Source organism: Cibotium barometz, chromosome 41 (assembly GCF_041138505.1).
Source record: "Cibotium barometz isolate CiBa-2024 chromosome 41, ASM4113850v1, whole genome shotgun sequence".
NCBI lineage: Eukaryota > Viridiplantae > Streptophyta > Polypodiopsida > Cyatheales > Cibotiaceae > Cibotium > Cibotium barometz.
In genome coordinates, this window is record NC_141086.1 from 47,517,616 (window position 1) to 47,538,043 (window position 20,428).

The following is a 20,428-nucleotide window of genomic DNA, read 5'->3' on the forward strand; positions in this document are numbered from 1 at the left end:
GCCCGTGCTTTCCGGGTAAGGGAAGTTTTTCCGGGTCCGGTTTTGGGAAAACCGACGGATTAGTCTCTTGTCCGGATATCCGTGGGCGAGGCCTGAAATGTGGAACCCTGTCCCGCGCGAGAAGTGCTACTTTCGCTGCTAGTATCCCGAATCCGTTGCTCGGTGGGAACAAGGATCTCACAGTTAGTATCAGAGCAAATTAGCTAATAAAGATCAACTGAGAAGCGAAATATGTCAAAAATTTATCAAGAAGCATAAAAAGGTTGTAATTGTGTGATATAAATTCATACAATTTGATATTCAAACTAAAAAAATCGTAAATTAGTAATTGGGTATTCAGATGGAAGTACTGCAATTGTATGGAACTCTAACTTGCTTGAGGCCTAGACATGATGGTATTTACCTTATAGTTCCAAGTATCATGACTACCCGTATATACCGAGGATATAACTGTAGCTCTTTACCGACAGTATACACGAGTAAATCTAAGACTTGAAATTATAAGCATTAATGCTATCCAGTTGATGAATTCGAATGTGGTTGATATGATTTTTAATTTTGTTTGAGAACTGATGAATTGATTTGGATTCTGATTGAAAAATGATGATCCCTGAAAATTGGTTGAAATGTAATAAGCTGAGCGAAACCTCAATGAGGATGAATGGGACGAGTCCCTGTGATGATATTCATAACTGGAATGATGATAATGATTTCAGCAAATCACTATGAGATTAGTGGATTGTGCTGTTAAATTGCTGCTGTTAACACTTGACTTGTTAGATCAAGTTAAGGGATGACAATTTGAGAACTTGCTTGACTGAAATTTTCGTGGAGGAATGTTCAGAAAACAAAATTTTTGATCTAATGGACCATTATCGTGTTAAAGATATGAATGATATGATCTAAAATGAATTGTTATTTAATGATGAGTTCTATATAAGGGATATTTATTCCCATATTCTGTTGGGTTGACCAGAATATAAGGAACCCCAGAATAAATTGGGTCTTAAGAAAAAGAGTTGTCCTCTACTTTACGAGATGAGGACATCTCGCACCTTTTTAAGTGGGGTAGAATGTAAGATTCCTCCCCCAGCCTTCGAGGTATATAGGAGTAAGAACCTCCCTTTCTGATCTTATAATTATTCCCTCTCTAAAATAAAAGAAAGATTCTGTTTAACCCAGAATACTTCTCAGGAGCCCCACTTGTTTTAAGGATTCAGAACGATGAGTTCAGAAGTGAGAACCGGTGTTTTGGATGCCAAGGTTTTGGTCATCAGTTAAAAGACTGCCCGACTCCTGCCATGACAAGGGCGAAAGGAAGTCAAGAACCCAAATTCAGAGACCAATTCCTTCATACCAATCTAATCAGGGTCCGTCTCTCGCACAAGATTGCTTAACTCCAGTAACTAGGTCCGGCCCATTGATCTGGGTCGAGATGTCCATAAAAATGCTTGACGTCATGGAGCAGCAGATGCAGACAATTCATAAAGATATAAAAGCTGCCCAGGATTGACCGAAGCCGTATGCTGATAAGAAGAGGTCAGTCAGAGAATGCAAAGAAGCAGATATGGTCTTCATTTGAGAATGGCCCAAAAGAAGTTTTTTATCTCTTGGGAAGTATAAGAAGTTAGCCCCTAGATATTGTGGGCCATATTTGATTTCAAAGAAAGTAGGTGACTTAGCCTACGAACTTCTTTTACCTCCTCATCTCAAAATTCATAATGTATTTCATATAGGCCTTCTATAGAAATATGTGCAAAAACCAAATCATGGAAAGATGGTAAAACTTCAGTGGCAAGATACCCCGTTGGCTTCTAGGTTACGCTAGTTCTTCTTTTATATAAGTCGTAACTCTTACTTGTCGCTCGCAGTAATCTTACTTCCATTGATCTCCTTTCTTTCTTGATCTCATTTATGGCTTGGCAGCAAGAACTGGTTTTATCCATGATGATTTCTCACCTTCAAGACGCAAGCGAGTCTGTGAAGAAGGATTTTATAGAACTGTATGAGCGCTCACTTTTCCCTCACTTGGGAACTTCTGTAGCTTAGACCAAATGGCGGACCTATCGAGATATAACTAGGGTAACACCGTGGGGGCGACAGCACTTCTGTAACAATGTCCGCTTGGCTATGGTTATTGAAGCTTTGGGTTTGGGTCCCCGATACTACTGCGTGATGAGATCAAGGCATGGTGGATTTTTTGAGCGGGTCTTCTTACTAGCGTGCTTTCTTCCTCACCAGAAGATATGCCTTTATCCCGTTTTTGGCTTGCATCTTAGAGGTCCTTTTGTTAGATCACCTCATACCACTGAGGTAGGTGCTGCAATAACCAGCCGAATTATTCCCATAGATGAGTTACCTTATACATGTGCAGCTTGTGATGAGTGCTGCTTTTGTGACCATATGATGGACGGGCTTATGGAATTGTAAAAAAGTTCCTCTATCTTTACTGTATATGTTCTAAGAGTGAATAAAGTTGAAATCTTTGTTCTTATCGTGAGTCTTGCTCTCTTTGAGACTTTTCTTGATGGTTAATCTTAATTAAAATTTTCTCTCAGTCTCATATTCGTGCGTTTTGTAAAATTACCCCAGTTTGCGAGATGAGGACATCTCGCGTTTTTCAAGTGGGAGAGAATGTAAGATTCCTCCCCAGTCTCTCAAAATGTCCAGCATCTTCTCCTGTAATCAATACCCTCTTCAAAAATATAAAAGATCTTGTCTCTGCCTGTTTTGACTTAGAGATAGAAAATATTTTAGAGAGAGAATATTCAGATTTTGAATATTTTTAGATAGAAAAATTTCTCATATTATTAAAATAAATTCCCCTGAAACAGAAATTCAAAAAGAACTTTCCAATGTGCAATTGGAATTAATTGGAAATGGGTATAAAAGACCTTAGCCTAAGGGTCTAGATTTTTAAAAATCTTAGATTATGGTCCAATTAAGGTTCTTATGGACCAATAAGATCAATCCATGTGTGGGGAGTAGATAAATCCAATTTTGTAAAAGAAGATACCCAAAAATGAGTAAATGCTCACATAAGGTGAAGAGTTGAATATGTACAAGGTTTATTAATAAGAAACTATGAGTAATTTTAATAATATGAGATATTTTGGGTATAATGATTCCATTTTGACACATATGTAAGGAAGGGGAGTCCCTTCAATTCTCACATAAGGTGAAGAGTTGAATATGTACAAGGTTTATTAATAAGAAACTATGAGTAATTTTAATAATATGAGATATTTTGGGTATAATGATTCCATTTTGACACATATGTAAGGAAGGGGAGTCCCTTCAATTCTCACATAAGATGAAGAGTTGAATATGTACAAGGTTTATTAGTAAGAAACTATGAGCAATATTAAAAATATGAGATATTTTGAGTATAATGATTCCATTTTCGACACATATGTAAGGAAGGGGAGGGCCTTCAATGAGGCGCCTACTTCACATGGAAAAATTGAGTTTTTTATCATAAAAAATTGAGATATTTCATCTCTCCTCTCTCCTCATTCAAGTCTAGTTCCAAAAAGTTAGCTTAACTGACCTAAAAATGGTCAAAATTGACCAAATTGACTTGGAAAATTCTAGAATCAGTTTGTTTGGTTAGGAGCTCAATTTTTCCTATAAATAGAAGCCTCCCCCTTGTTGAAAATATATAGTGTTTAAGGCATTGTTACTCTATTTCACCCAAGCCAAGAACTATGAATTTATTAATAATTCATTAGTTTTTGACATTTCCCTCTTCCAAAGATTGGTTGGCCACTCTTGTCCAAACAAGAGTTGAACCCTCAAACCATCAAGCCAAAGGAAAGCTTTCAAAGTCATTAGTAAGTTGGTGATTCTTCTTTTTACTTATTTTATGATTTTTATGGCTTTAATGGTTCTTATGTTTTATGTTTTCTCTAAAAATGTTATACCTCATTACAAAAAGGTATTTCCCTCTCTTTTCTAACAAAACCAACCATTCTCTATCCTAGGTGAATGGTTAATTGATTAATGTCAAGTTTTTATAATGATTATTTTATTATAAAAGTATTACTTTTAGCATAATTGAATTTCATGCATAGAGGTATGCATAAAAGATGAATATTTTATTATAAAAGTGTTACTTTTAACATAATCGAATTTCATGCATAAAGGTATGCATAAAAGATGAATATTTTATTATAAAAGTGTTACTTTTAGCATAATTGAATTTCATGCATAGAGGTATGCATAAAAGATGAATATTTTATTATAAAAGTGTTACTTTTAGCATAATTGAATTTCATGCATAGAGGTATGCATAAAAGATGAATATTTTATTATAAAAGTGTTACTTTTAGCATAATTGAATTTCATGCATAGAGGTATGCATAAAAGATGAATATTTTATTATAAAAGTGTTACTTTTAGCATAATTGAATTTCATGCATAGAGGTATGCATAAAAGATGAATATTTTATTATCAAAGTGTTACTTTTAGCATAATTGAATTTCATAGAGTTATGAAAAAAAATGATTATTTTATTATAAAACTATAAAGAAAAAAAATGATTATTTTATTATAAAAATGTTACTTTTATCATATTGAATTTCGTGCATAGAGATTTAAAAAAATTATTATTTTATTGTAAAAATGTTACAAAAAAATAATTATTTTATTGTAAAAGTGTTACTTTTATCACATTTGAATTTTATGCATAAGAGGATGCATAAAAGATTGACTTGAATTCAAAAGTGTCATTCTCATCTAAATTGAATCTATGTATAAGAAGATGCATAAAAGATTGATTTTAATTCAAAAGTGTCATTCTCATCTAAAGTGAATTTATGCATAGGAAGATGCATAAAAGATTGAATTTTAATTCAAAGTGTCATTCTCATTTAGAATGAATTTATGCATAGAAAGATGCATAAAAGATTGATTTTTATTTCGAAAGTGTTAGTCTCCTTAAATAGAATTTATGCATAATTAGATGCGTAAAGAAATCTTATATCAATATAAGAATTCCCTTGTATTCTATAAATAGATATGGGAAGAGATAGGATGTGATAAGAGATGTGATGAGATACTTATGAGATGAGTTAGGATGTGATAAGATGAGTTAAGATGTGATAAGATACATATGGGATGAGTTAGGATGTGATAAGAGGAGTTAAGATGTGATAAGATGTGTATGGGATGAGGTAAGAAGTGTATGTGATGGGATAAGATGTAGATGTAGATGTATGGATGTGAATGAGAATGTGGATGTGGATGTATACATGGAGATGTGGATGTATACATGTAGATGTAGAAGTATGGATGTGAATGAGAATGTGGATGTGGATGTATACATGGAGATGTGGATGTATGCATGTAGATGTAGAAGTATGGATGTGAATCAGAATGTGGATGTGGATGTATACATGGAGATGTGGATGTATGCATGTAGATGTAGAACTATGGATGTGAATGAGAATGTGGATGTGGATGTATACATGGAGATGTGGATGTATGCATGTAGATGTAGAAGTATGGATGTGGATGTATACATGGAGATGTGGATGTATGCATGTAGATGTAGAAGTATGGATGTGGATAAGAATGTGGATGTGGATGTATGCATGGAGATGTGAATGTATGGATGAGATGTGGATGTGGATGTGAATGTGAATGGGGATATGGATGTATGCATGGAGATGTGGATGTATACATGTAGATGTAGATGTGTGAATGCAGATGTGGATGTATGTATGTGGATGTGGGATTGGAGGTATGATGTGGATGTATGCATGGATGTGTATGTAGAATAATGAACGTGAATGTGTATGGAAAATAATGTGTCGTCGATATGAGTAAATGGATGAAAATGAATACGCATTGAATGGAATGTGGATTAAGTAATGTGGATTGAGGAGGGATAATGTGGAAAGACGAGAGTTTAATATAGAAACTGTATTTTGTGACTGTTTGTAAATGACTGTTTTATGTCAAGAATACTGGGGAAGCATTTTGACCGTCTTGAGGATTAAGGTCATGAAGACCGAACTGATAAAGTTGCAACTGCTGACGGAGAGTCAATGGAGGACATCTCGTGTAGCAAGGTTGACCGAGGTCTTGACCAGCCTCGGTTCGATTTAAATGGTGAGCTTCCGATACGGTGGATTAGGGACCAAGGAAGCGGCCTATGAGTGAAGTGCTAGGTCACCTGCGAAGGATCCTAGAGGGTGCTGACCATACGGTGCTCGGGCTCTGCGTCGTCGAAGATACCCACACGTGCGTCGTGGAAGATTTTGGAACAAGGAATAAGAGTTGTTTTCTGAAACCGGGCATGGATCTGGTTGATTGACCTTGCTGGTCCTCAACGGATGAGTCCATGGCTCTTTTATATGGATCTGATGGTTGATCTTGCTGATCTTCCACGGAGATTCCATTCTATTATGTGAATATATTACCGGTTACTATGAGCTAGGAACTATGGAAAAGGCCCCTGAGTGAACAGGTGGTGAGCGTTCTGGTTGCCAATGATGCCATAAGTACACCGATGAATGAATGATTGGAAATAAGGATTCAACCAGAGACTTTGAGGATTGTCATCAGTGACATAATGGTTTTATTAAAGGATTGTTTTAAAGCTAGTTGATGCTGAGAAAAAGGCAATTTCATATTGGGTGTGTAAGTGGTGTGACTAGTTTTATGTTTGCATGTACTTCCGGCTAGGGGGCCTTGGAACTCTTTTCCTTGGTACTCGGGACAAAACCTTGAAAAGATGCAGGGGAGAAGAGAGCTTGAGCTCTTGCAAGCATACACACACACTCACAAAACCCTAATAGAGAACACCCAAGGTGAGAGGTAGAAATCTTCTTCTTCTTCACTCAACACAACACACCATATACAAGATAAGAGTACACACAATATGAAAGGTACTCAACCAATATATACACAGGTTCTCTATAGTGTGAACTCGACTAAATGAGCTGGCGCTATAACTATGCCAGTCTCTAGAATGGCTGTCATACAGCCTGTCATCCCACTGGCTGCATATCACCCAAGATCTCACCAACCATGCCAGTGGTGTAAGTGTGGGGCCTATCCCCCAGGCGGGTCATCAATGTCCACCGCCTCACTAGACGAGCTCGATATCTCAACACTCCCCCTCGAGCTCAACTCCATCTCATGTACACCAAGTGAAGCCCTGAATCCGCGGAGCTTCTCTATACCCAATGCTTTGGTGAAGATGTCAGCTACTTGATCCTCTGTGCTGACATAAACAAGGTCAAGGTCTCCTGCCAAGACCTTCTCTCTGACGAAATGGTAGTGAACCTCTATGTACTTTGTACGAGCATGAAAGACTAGGTTCCTGGCCAACTGTATACTGCTAATGTTGTCACAGAAAATGACAACTTCACTGATAGACCCAAATCTGCAAGTAGCTTTCTCAACCAAGCTACCTCACATGTTGCCATAGCAGCTCCTCTGTACTTGGCCTCTGTACTGGATAGAGCAACCGGAGGCTGCTTCTTGCTGTTCCAAGTCACAGCAGCACTCCCCAAAGAAAACATGAATCCACTCGTAGATCTTCTATCTGAGATACTACCAGCCCAATCAGCATCTGTGTACCCATGTACACATATCTCTGTCCCAGTCTCATAGAATAGTCCACAATGCAAAGTATACCTCACATACCTCAGTATGCGTCTCACTGCATCCAAATGTCGTTTCTGTGGAACCTGCATAAACTGACTCACCAACCCAACAGCATAGCTCAAATCTGGTCTGGTGATTGTCATGTAGATCAAGCTTCCTACTATGCGCCTATACATAGTAGGATCCTCCAAGATCTCTCCTAAATCTGCACTCAACTTGCCATTCTGATCCAATGGCATAGAAATAGGCTTATAGCCTGTCATACCATACTTGGACAACATGTCCAAGCCATACTGTCTCTGCAGTAATCCAATACCATGTGGTGACCTAATCACCTCAATGCCCAAGAAATATCTGAGCTCCCCCAGATCCTTCATCTCGAACTTCTCTCTAAGCAAGATCTTTACATCAAAGATCTCTGCATCATGGTCCCCCGTAATGATCAAGTCATCTACATAGATGACAACAAGCACAACCCCTCTATCACCATGTCTCACATACAGCGAGAAATCTGCATTGGCTACATGAAAGCCAATAGTGACAAGATATTCAGAAATCTTGTCAGACCATGCTCTTGGTGCTTGTTTTAAGCCATACAAGGCTTTCTTCAACCTGCAAACATGCTCGGGGTGACTCACATCCTCATAACCAGGTGGCTGCAACATAAACACCTCTTCTTGCAAATCCCCATGCAAGAATGCATTATTTACATCCATCTGATGTAAAGACCATTGCTTTGATGCAGCCACTGCTATCACAACTCTCACTGTTGCCATCTTGGCAACTGGGCTGAAAGTTTCCTCATAATCAATGCCATATGTCTGCGCATATCCTTTGGCTACCAATCTAGCCTTATACCTGTTTATGCTTCCATCACTGTTATGTTTTACTTTGTACACCCACCTGCATCCAATGGCTTTCTTGCCTTCAGGCAATTGCACTAAATCCCAAGTTTCATTTCCATATAGTGCATCCATCTCCTCATCCATGGCTTTCTCCCAACACACATTTCCAACAGCCTCATCAATGCATGTGGGCTCAACCTGCACAACCTTTGCCATATATGCATAGTGATGTGCCACATAACCATCATAGGTAAATCTCTGCACAGGATTTTTCACTCTCCCAGATCTTCGCAGCTTCTCATTCATGGCTTCCATAGCCTTCTTTACACCAGGTGTTCTCATAACTGGGATCCCAAGCTCCTCATCAAGGCTCATATCTGAGCCACTAGACTCTCCATCAACATGAGAATGCCCTGCAGAAATGTCAGGCATACCAAGGGGCTCAACCACTTTCTCTTTTCCTTTACGTGATGTACTAATCACATTTGCAGGACTGGTATTATGACGCAGCCTGCCACTCCATGGTCTATCAACAGACCCACTAGATGAGGACTCTCCTGGTCCACTCAAAGACTGTGATTGCTGACCTGCATTCTGTGCAACCACACTTCCACTCACATCAGCCCCAACAGCTTCTTTTTCAGCAGCATACCAGCTGCTCATCTCATCAAAGACAACATCCCTGCTTACCCTCAACTCACGTGTAGTAGGGTTATAACACCTGTATCCCTTTTGCTCAAGGGAATATCCAATAAACACACATTTTTCAGCTTTCGGATCCAGCTTAGTTCTCAGCTCATCTGGCACATGCACATATGCAATGCATCCAAAGACTTTTAGATGAGACAAATCTGGTTTCTGCCAGTAAACCTCTCCTCTGGAGTTACATCATGTATGGCTGCAGTTGGAGTCCTATTCATGATGTATACTGCTGTAGAAACAGCCTCAGCCCAATAGCTATGCGGCATATTCTTCTCTTCCATCAATGCTCGTGCAATCTCAGCAATGTGCCTGTTTTTTCGCTCAGCAACTCCATTTTGCTGCGGAGTGTATCTGCATGTAAACTGTATCCGAATACCATTCTGCTTCAAAAATTCAGAGAACTCATTGGAGAAGTACTCTCCCCCTCCATCTAACCTTAGGCACTTTACATATTTCCATGTTTGCTTTTCAACCAAAACTCTGAAATTCTGAAAGTGAGTGAACACCTCACTCTTCTCCTTCATGAAATATACCCACACTTTCCTTGTGTGGTCATCAATAAATGTCACATAATATCTGCAGCCTCCCATAGACATGGTCTTCGTAGGACCCCATACATCTGAATGCACAACATCTAGTGCATTTCTGCTCACATATCTATTACGTGGAAACACATGCTACACATGCTTTGTTTGCTTTCCAAGTTGGCATGCTTCACATAGCCTCTGCATACCTTCTACTTTAAACTTTGGCAGCCCTGTCACAATCCCTTTAGTCTGCATAGACTTCATTCGCTGCACATTCACATGTCCAATTCTTTTATGCCAAATGTCTGTGTCTGCAACAATCCCTGAACCATTTGCAAACATTGCAGCACTCATTTCAGGCATGTCTACATTCAATGTAAACACTCTGCCCACTCTGTTGCCTTTTGCAACCAACCTGCACTTGTCTTTAAAGTCTTCAACATAACAACCATCAGGGTTAAACCGAACTTGCAAACCCTGCTCAATCATCTGGCCAACTGAAACCAGATTCTTTGTTATGTTCGAAACGTGAAGTACATCTGCAAGGTACTTCACTTTGCCATCCTGCATAGACAATGGCACATCTCCAACATGGGCAATTGGATGAGCAGTGTCATCCCCTGTTTCCACAAAACCTGGTCTTTCCGGGTTTTTCATCTCCTTGAACCACTCTCCATGACTTGTCATGTGGTTCGAAGCACCTGAATCCACATACCATACATCATCCTTTTGTGCTGCATCAACATTTTCAGACATGGCATTCACAACATGCTGCATAACAAACAACCTTTCATTATCCTCATTATTTCTGCTTGAGGATGCATAGTTGTTTTGCTGCACTTTCCCATTTTGCATGTCAGCCTGCTTCTTATAACATTCAGCCTACACATGTCCAGGCTTACCACAATAATAGCATTCACGTGCATCATTATATTGCCTTTGCCAATTTCCACGTCCTCTTTGACTCCCCCTGCCTCTGAATTTGCCTCTTCCACCTGCGTATTGTTGTTGTTGTTGTTGATTCTGGGACTGTTGTTGTTGCTGCTGCTGCTCTGCTCGCCATAATTCTGATTACCTGTTCGGCCACCTCCTTGACTACGTCCATGGCCTCCTCTACCTCGTCGTCTTCCTAAACTCGTGTAGAAGGCCTATTGCTCTGAACTGTTTTTTCTTTGTGAAGACTGTTGATCTTCACCCAAGCTTTTCTCTTCGATAATCAGCATAGACACCAAATCTGTAAAGTTGGGAATGTTTTCCCGAGTCTGAATAGACGTCTTGAATGCCTTGTATTGTGGCCCGAGACCACGTAGACAGACCTCTACCTTATCATCATCATCTACTGACACACCAATAGATGAAAGGGATTCCACAATACCCTTTATCTTCAACGCATAGTCATTCACAGACATGCTCTTTTTTTCCACAGTATGAAGTTCATTCTTCAACTGTATCTTACGTGCCTTGGTATTTGTTTCATAAAGCTTTACCAAGGTGTCCCACGCCTCCTTGGGGGACTTGGCATCCTGAATGTGCCCAATCATGGTGTCTTGTATACTAATGGAGAGCCAATACATAACCTTCTTGGCTCCCTGGTTCCAGTCTTTAAACTCTTTCACATCTGCAGCAGTCGGATTTATGTCCGGTATCTCTGGTACCTCTTTATGCTCACCTTCTATGTAGTCCCAATAGCCCTTTCCCATCAGGAAATTCGTCAACCTGAACCTCCAAGCATGGAAGTTATTCTTATCAAGCTTCTCAGCCACAATCTGGGTTATCCCATCATTTGACATTTTGCCAAACACACAATTTTACCAGAAACAGCACTCTGGTTTGTCCTGCACAAACTTCTGTATTTTCTGCAGCGGTACTGTAGTACTCTCAAATGTCACAAGCCAGTGACTTCACTGTGCATACATACACCCAATGGCAACTGTTGACCTCTTTGCAGCACCCACAGTGTCTGCACAGTCAATCTGTCTTCCTGCAGTTCTTAAAACAGAGTTCTGCAGAGAATCGATGACTTACCCGCAGTGCTCGAAATCGCCTGCTTTCTGAAAAACGGAGGTCCAGACGTGCTTGAAACACGTTTTCGGCCCAAAAAAATATGTCCGATAAGACAATATAGTAGCCCTATAGCTTTACTCCCGCGAAGAAAGCTCTTCAATCAGAGATCGTTGCCGGTGCCTCCCGTAGAGCTCCCGACAAGGGTGTAGTCACCAAGACAAATAGGGAAGAGTAGTTGAAGCTCTTACCCTCGTACCGCTTCTTGTGGTTTTCTTGCTTGCAGCTCAGCCCTTAGCACGAACCAGGCTCTGATACCATGAAAAGATGCAGGGGGGAAGAGAGCTTGAGCTCTTGCAAGCACACACACACACACACTCACAAAACCCTAATAGAGAACACCCAAGGTGAGAGGCTAAAATCTTCTTCTTCTTCACTCAACACAACACACCATATACAAGATAAGAGTACACACAATATGAAAGGTACTCAACCAATACATACACAGGTTCTCTATAGTGTGAACCCAACTAAATGAGCTGGCGCTATAACTATGCCAGTCTCTAGAATGGCTGTCATACATCCTGTCATCCCACTGGCCACATATCACCCAATATCTCACCAACCATGCTAGTGGTGTAAGTGTGGGGCCTATCCCCCAGGCGGGTCATCAGTGTCCACCGCCTCACTAGACGAGCTCGATATCTCAACAAACCTAACCAAATTCCAAATTGGATCCCATCACTACAGTGGTTGGGAGGTTGGCTAACCCATGGGACTGGATGGGGTTAGGCTGGACTGATGGATCCGTAAATCGAGACTCTATTTCTGTTATTACGATAGATAAAGTAAATCTCGGATAGTAATTGTTCTATGGATAGGAATCAACGGCTGTGCCTCTTGATGGGGAAAAAGGCGTTGATCCCAATGATCCAAGTGCAAGTTTCTTCCTTGATCTGACCGAGTATCTTTATAGGTGCAGTCGGATCAGTTAGACTAGTAATGGTCTTGACTACGTTAGAGTAAAAAGTTAACCTGGTGGAATCGCCCGTGCTTTCTGGGTAAGGGAAGTTTTTCCGGGTTAGGTTTTGGAAAAACCGATGGATTAGTCTCTTGTCCGGATATCCGTGTGGGCGAGGCCTGAAATGTGGGACCCTGTCCCGCGCGAGAAGTGCTACTTCCGCTGCTAGTACCCCGAATCCGTTGCTCGGTGGGAACAAGGATCTCACATCATTGATGCAATAGCATTCTCCAATTTTGTGTTGCACATCATCATTACATGTCCTCTTTTCTAATCTTATCTTTTTGGGTACATGAAAAATATTCCTTGTTATTCCTTATTTGAGGAGTGTATCTTTTAGCAATTGATGGAGGGCTTGATATCCTTTTATGATAATGCCCACTTCATCGCATGCATTCTGAACCTCCTCAACTCTTAGAAGATTGGTAATGTCATCCATTATCTCATTGTGAGTACTTGACGTATCTTCTTGTGGCGTGGGTCTCAAATGATGGAAAGAATGTCATGCCTCCTACGTAATATTTCTCCAAAATCTTGAGGACCATTATCACCACATGCTTCTTTCAAAAAGTTCTTGTCACAAACCAGTAAAGATTACCAAAAACACCTTAATCTATTGCTTATAACAACCACAATAACCAAAAATACCTTAATCAAAATTACTTGCAATATAGACAAAAAATAAAAAACAAACCTTGCTGTATGGATTCTTCGCTTGTTTGTGAGCACCACCACCAACTACAAGTTTTTGAATGTTATTGATTGTCTTCTTTTGCTCTCTTGCTCCCAGGGGGGTCTCTTCATGCAAGAGATTGTGTCTTGTAGCTTCATAACACGAGCCTCTTTCTCTTTGTCTCTTTTCTCTAGCTCTACAATATTATTTTGTGCATCTTGTAGTGCATGTTGCGCACTACTTAAAGTGATTTTTAAGCTTTTTGTTTGTGAGTGGAGGAATTGGACTCTCCATGCATCGCTCATGCTTAACCTTTTGCAGTACCCAAGCAGCCCATTCTCACTCTCTCCAACAAACTGAATAAATGAAGGGAGATCAGTGAAGGGTGGAGGACAATGCGAAGATGGATCATTAGGATATAAATATCCACCAACCCAAAGATCCACATTAGTCCAACCCTATTGTCTTTTTGCATGCTTCTCATGTGCACTCAGATATTCTTTCTTGATTGGTGCATATTCATTCAATATGCAAATATGCAAGTCCACCTTCCGTACTCTTGTTGAATCTGGAATTTTTGCCATTCAAAAAATGGAAGGGACTATTCTGAAGTGACTCAGGGATGTCCTATTGTATTCACAATAGGTCTATCCTATTGTGAAGAGGGAGAGAGACAGAGAAAGAGAGAGAGAGAGAAAGAGGAAAATAGACCTATTGTATTTGCAATAGGAGAAGAGAGCTGGGAAAAAGGGAGAGAGAGAGAGAGAGAGAATCTTATTGCAGAGGTTAGTAGGAAACATGACGAATAATAGTAATTATTGAAAGAAACAGAATGTGGGGGGAAATTCAAATACGACTATTAAAGTGGAGTAAATAAGATTGAAAGCATAGATATCATTGATCTTATAGTAGGGGTTGTAATAGCTAGAAAGAGAATCCTAGTTAAAAAATTAGAGAGATCCCCTACTTTTAGGCCCAAAAGTAGGCATCATTATGAGTTTTATCTCCTTAAGCCTCAATAAAATTAGTCTTAATTCCTTAAAATTAGGGATCCTTATAAGGCACTTTTTATGCTCAAATTCCCCCTAATGGAAGGCCCATATCACCCTTGTTCATCTCCTTGTCCTTGAGCTGGTCTCATGAAACCATTGCTTATGTCATAGTTTTTCAACAATCATTCCATGCATAGCCCTTAGACACCTTTTGTTGAGTTTCTCAACTCATAAGCTTTATGCATAATGCTCAGGCATGCTTTATGCATAATGCCTCATGCTTAAGGTCTTATGCTTAAGCTTTATGCTTTATGCATGATGCTCATGCATGCTTTATGCATTATGCATAAGGCCTTATGCTTAAGCCTTATTATGCATAAGCTTTATGCCTTATGCTTTAAGCTTTATGCATAAGCCTTATGCATAAGCTTTATGCTCTATGCTGAAGGCCTTATGCTTAAGCTTTATGCTTTATGCATAAGCCTTATGCATGGGCTTTATGCCTTATGCTTTAAGCTTTATGCATATGCTTTATGCTTAAGGCCTTATGCTTAAGCTTTATGCCTTATGCATAAGCTTTATGCCTTATGCTTTAAGCTTTATGCATAAGCCTCATGCATAGCTTCATGCATAAGTCCTCATGCATAGCTTTATGCATAAGCCTCATGCTCTTAAGGCCTTATGCTTAAGCTTTATGCCTTATGCTTTAAGCTTTATGCATAAGCCTTATGCATAAGCTTTATGCTTTATGCATAATCCTTATGCTTTAATCTTTATACATAAGTCTCATGTTAAGCTTTAAGGCCTTATGCAAAAGCTTTATGGATAAGCTTTATACATAAGACCTCATGCATAGCTTTATGCATAAGGCCTCATGCATAAGCCTTATGCATGAGCTTTATGCATAAGACTTATGCATAAGGCCTCATGCATAAAACTATGCATAAAGCCTCATACTTAAGGCCTTATGCATAGTGCTTTATGCATAAGCCTAATGCATAAGCTTTCTGCATAGTGCTTTTTGCATAAGGCCTCATGCTTAAGGCCTTATGCATAATCTTTATGCATAAGGCCTAATGCATAATGCTTTATGCAAGGCTTGTGTAACGGCTTACATAACGCATAGTGTCGGGAATGAGATGATTCTCGGCTTGCATAATGGCTTACATGCTTTCTTAATATTTGTTTATTTTTTGTGTTTTGAAGAATGAGATGATTCCTGGGGTCAATTGACTTAAAGAGCCGGGAAGTCTTCATTTCATAATATTTTCTTTGTTTGTATAGATGTGGCTTGGGTCTCGTCCTCTTGTCCCACACAGGCCCACAAGTTGAGGCTCTCATCAAGTCTCAATGACAGTTTACTAGGGAGGTAGAGGGCATCTTTGGCTATACTCCCACCCCCGAGTAGTTGGTAGCCTATGCAGCATGCACCCCTTTACCATCAGGTCCACTGCCCACAGCCCCAACAGAGTTCCTTGCAGGCACTTTACCCTTGCTAGGTACTTCACTTGCCTTTATAGTCACCCCTTATCCGTCAGCCCCAGTTAGTGCTACAGCATCTCCTACACCTGCACCTTCAGGAGATGTGACACCTCATAGTCATCATGGCTCTCATGAGAGTGGTAGCCATTGTCGTAGGGAGGGTAGTCATGGAGATAGTGGCGGTCGTACCTCACGCCACACTAGCACTGATGAGAGTGGAGGTAGAGGAGATAGAGAATGCCTAGGGCAGTGCTTCGGGGGTGGGGATAGTTCTTCAGAGTCACCACCACATCATGGTGATATATCATATTATGATATCACAGATGTGGGCAGTATAGTTGATGACTCTCATGGGAAGGAGGTGGTAAACTACTTGCACCAAGTAGTTTTTGCACACTATAAAGACTGCTTTATACATTTTAAGCAGCAAAGGAAGAGCCTAGTGGATGATTGCATTAAAGCTGTCCACAAGAAGTATCCTAATCCTCACACAACCAAAGGTTTAGTAGATGGGCGCAACACAAAATCAAAGACATACTTAAGAATAGGAGGTCTCTAGTAAGGAGACATGCAAAGGAGGAGAAAGCCCGAATAGATGCCGATCAAAATGGACATGGCAAGACATCTACTACTCATAAGGGCGAGTGGAAGAAAGCCAAGAATGAGGTCCTAGAAGGAGTAGTGAACCAGTAACAAAGAGAAGCGCAGCGAATACAAATGGAGCGATATGGATCGTTGCACTTCGGATCTGGAGAGGTCGTGCATCATGGGAGGCCGAGTTTGTATGTATAGTGCAACTTCATGTCTTTTCTTTGTATTCTTTCTATTTGAGTTGTGTTATAATGTTTATCTTGTGATGTAGCGTGACATTGTGGGTAGAGATCCTACCCCAGCGCAGAGACTAGCTACCATCGTCTCGCCACAGTAGAGGAGATACATGGGATTACCTTCACGATGAAGGGATCATCTCCGACGACCAATACAGTCGAGCAAGGAGAACACCAATGCAGGTAATATTTTTTATTTTTATTTATAAAACATGTTTCGACCTTTATAATACTTTCTATTTTTATTTTTATATATATTCACTTTGTGTAGGCACAAGGTGGACAAGAAGAAGGACAAGATGACTCGGAGAGTGATGACTCCTCCGAGTAGTTTTCCTTATAGTTTTTCTTCATGTATAGTTTTGGTTTATGAAACTATGTTTCTTTTTCAAGCCTCAGGTGGCTACCATCATGTATGGACAATTTCTTGGATATAAGATGAAATTTTTCATCTTCTTTATGTATCTATGTTTTTATTCAAGCCTTATGTGGCTACGATCATGTATGGATAAAGTTTTGGATATAAAATGTAATTTCTCATCTTCTTTAATCAATATTCGAAGTGTCTTCACAAATCTTTTTGTGCATATCTCTATCTTTAATTTAAGTTTTTATGTTGATATCTTTGCTAATCCTGATTCGTCTATGTACAAGTAAGCAAAACCTTAAACCAGAGAGCTGCATGTGCAGAAAATGCAGCTGCATGTGTAGAAAATGCAGTTGTACATCTGCATAAGCAGCTCTTTGGAATTTTTTTAAAATTCTAGAGCGCATCTATAAGCGCATCAATTTATGTGTCTATACACATGTCTATATGTGCGTCTACAAGCGCATTTATAATAGAGGCTATAAAGGTGTCTATTTATATGTCTATATGCACGTCTATATGTGCATCTATATTATCATAGATGCGCATATAGATGCATAAATAGATACGTACATAGACACATGTCCGTAGACGTGATATTAGATGCGATTATAAACGCGCTTGTAACATTTTAAAGCACATTGTCAAAACGCATCTGTGGTCGCTTTTCCTTGTAGTGCTACTCGTTGCCCGCTCTTTGGCATGCATACTCGAAGCCCGGTCCAGCCCACTTACGCAGCACTACATGCTATGTGATAGAAGCAAAGAAACAATTCTGATGTTAAAGTTAAGGTACACGTGAGAAAGTTGAAGATTTTGGTTCATATCAAGTTTGTGTGTCTGCTACATGGGCTCTTCAAGTTATAAAATGCAATGATGGAAATTCCTAGACTGCAATTTGATAACCTATAAAACAATCCTATATGGCAAGCTCATGTCATCAGATAACCATAGTTTATAAGCAAGCTCTGATTCAATGTCACTAAGTTGATCTTTCCCCTCACTTTGGTCTTCTAAAACATAACCTTTTGCTAGATGAGTAGGCACTAGTCTCAGTGTATCATGGTTATCGAAGGGCATAAATACTATAAGTAAGTTGGTCAAGCATATCACTCCTTGAAAATCATCAAGACTCACCCAGAATGGACATAGTGTGGGTAATAACATCTCATAGAGTGCTGGGGTGAGTGCAAGGTAACGCTCTTGCCTCCATTTCTCTCTTGCTTTCTCTTGGAGAGTTCTTACTTGGCCTACCATGAATTGGAGTAATGTGGTGCCATAGCGTTGAAAATATGTCCTACACTACCAACAAATATGGGACATGGCAAAGAGCTTTTTCCCAATACATTCCCGCTTTGTGTAAAGTTAAGTTGTAAGGGAAGGAAATAGTATTTGGGGCTACAAACATAGAAGGTGGTTGTATGCCCACTTCCCATCATCCTTGGACTTCTCGAAGGGTGATGTATGCCTTTTGAAGCCAGTTTTTGCATTTTCATTGATGAGATGAGGTAGGTGCAATGGACAACACTTTGTCACTATAGGAATGTTTACATTGAGTTGTAAGGGTGGTAAGGCTGAACTCTCATAAGATTTAATTGGTCTTATTGGTTCTTCCTCCGGAGGAGATACCAGGGAAGTGAAATTTGGGGTGAGGAGACATCAAGCATCTCCAACATAGCAAATTCATCGTGAACGACCTATTGAGATAAGGGTGATCTTGATGAAGAAGCTACATGTGAAGCCTCTATTACTAATATAGAAGAGACTGAAGTATGAGCATATTTTGTTTCCCTCCTTGGGGTAGAGTCCAATCTTTGAAGATTTTTGAGAATCTAAATTTTTGAGGGAGGGATGGCAAAGATTCCATCATGACCTGCTTTCCCTTGTCTACGTTTGAGCTACTGAAGGTGGCCCAGCTCTTGGTGGCGAGGCTTGTACATTAGTGTCTCTTGGAATGATTAGATTGCGCTTCAAAACCCAAATCCACACCTTGAAGTAGCCTTAGGTTTGGCTTGATTGTAGAAACAAATTCACATGGGCCTTCAGGCTTTTGGTTGTCAAGAATCAAGATAGAGCAGGGTGAGTAACTTTGGGGACCCATTTGAAGATAGGTTGTGGCTTTCTTGTGCTTGGGTCTTTATTGGCCGTTGGTGTTTATTTCGTGAAAGATGTGGATGAAAAGTTGGAAGTAGATGTTATGTGGAAGTAGCCTTGGGTTGCATTGATGGTGAGGCTTCGTCCTTGTAGCACTCAAGTGCTAGATGTTGTAGTGCATTGGGTGTGGATGGATTTTTACCATGGAAACACTCCCTATGGCCCAGTCAATTTTTGCATTGAGCTGCATTCATCCATATCCATCCAATAATGACATGTCCTCTCAAGGTTCTAAGAGGCATTACCAAAAAGATATCGACCAAGTGTTTGTTAATATGATAGTTTCAAGCAAGCCAAGCACTTCGCTATTTTGGGTGTTGATACCTTCTACTCTCGAGTTTCTTTTCAACTTGAGGTTTACTCAACTCATTCTATGCAGCAAAAGAGAGTAAGTTCTGACTAGCACTTGTGTCAAGTAGTGCATTGTAGAAAACCTTACCATAAGTATACGTGTGTATATATATATGTGTGTGTGTGTGTGTGTGTGTGTGTGTGTGTGTATTCATGAAGATGTCTCCTTTTTTTCTGAAGGAAAGCAACTGAGATGAGGTGTACCCTCAAGCTAGCATGAAGTTCAAGCACGGCTAGGTCAATGGAGCCCAAGCCTGTAAGGTTTTTCTTAGGTGGACACATAAGGTCGTGGACCATCGATGCAAGGGGCACAAAGCTAAACATCCAAAACCAAAGAAAAAGGTTGGAAATATTAAGCAAACTCGAGCTATTGGGTGACCACATAAAGCCACGATGCCACTCGGAAAAAGGCTAGTGAGCTGAATATCCAAAACTATTTTTCAATATAGTAAGAGATCGAACCAGCCCATTCTTATGGGTTATATCCCAAGCAAGCAAATGGAGCTTGACACGTGCATAGATATAAACCCACATTGCCAAACAAATGAATGGTACATCTGGTTGTCAAACCCAAAACCCAAATAAGCAAGTGCATGTTTCAGAACATCAACCAAATCTAGAATCAAGACCAATTGATGTAACCCAAAGATTGATGAAGGGAGTGATCAACCCAACATGGATCAGAGGTAAAGTCACCAAAGGACTCATTGAGCAACATGAATATATGCATGCTCCATCAAGTCAGAAAGGGCTAAGGGGGAACCAAGCAAAATATGTGCTACATGAGGTCACAAGGGTGCACCATGAAGTTAATGACACTTGGGGAAGCAAGTTTAGTGAGCGAGTGGACATCCTACAGGTGGACCAT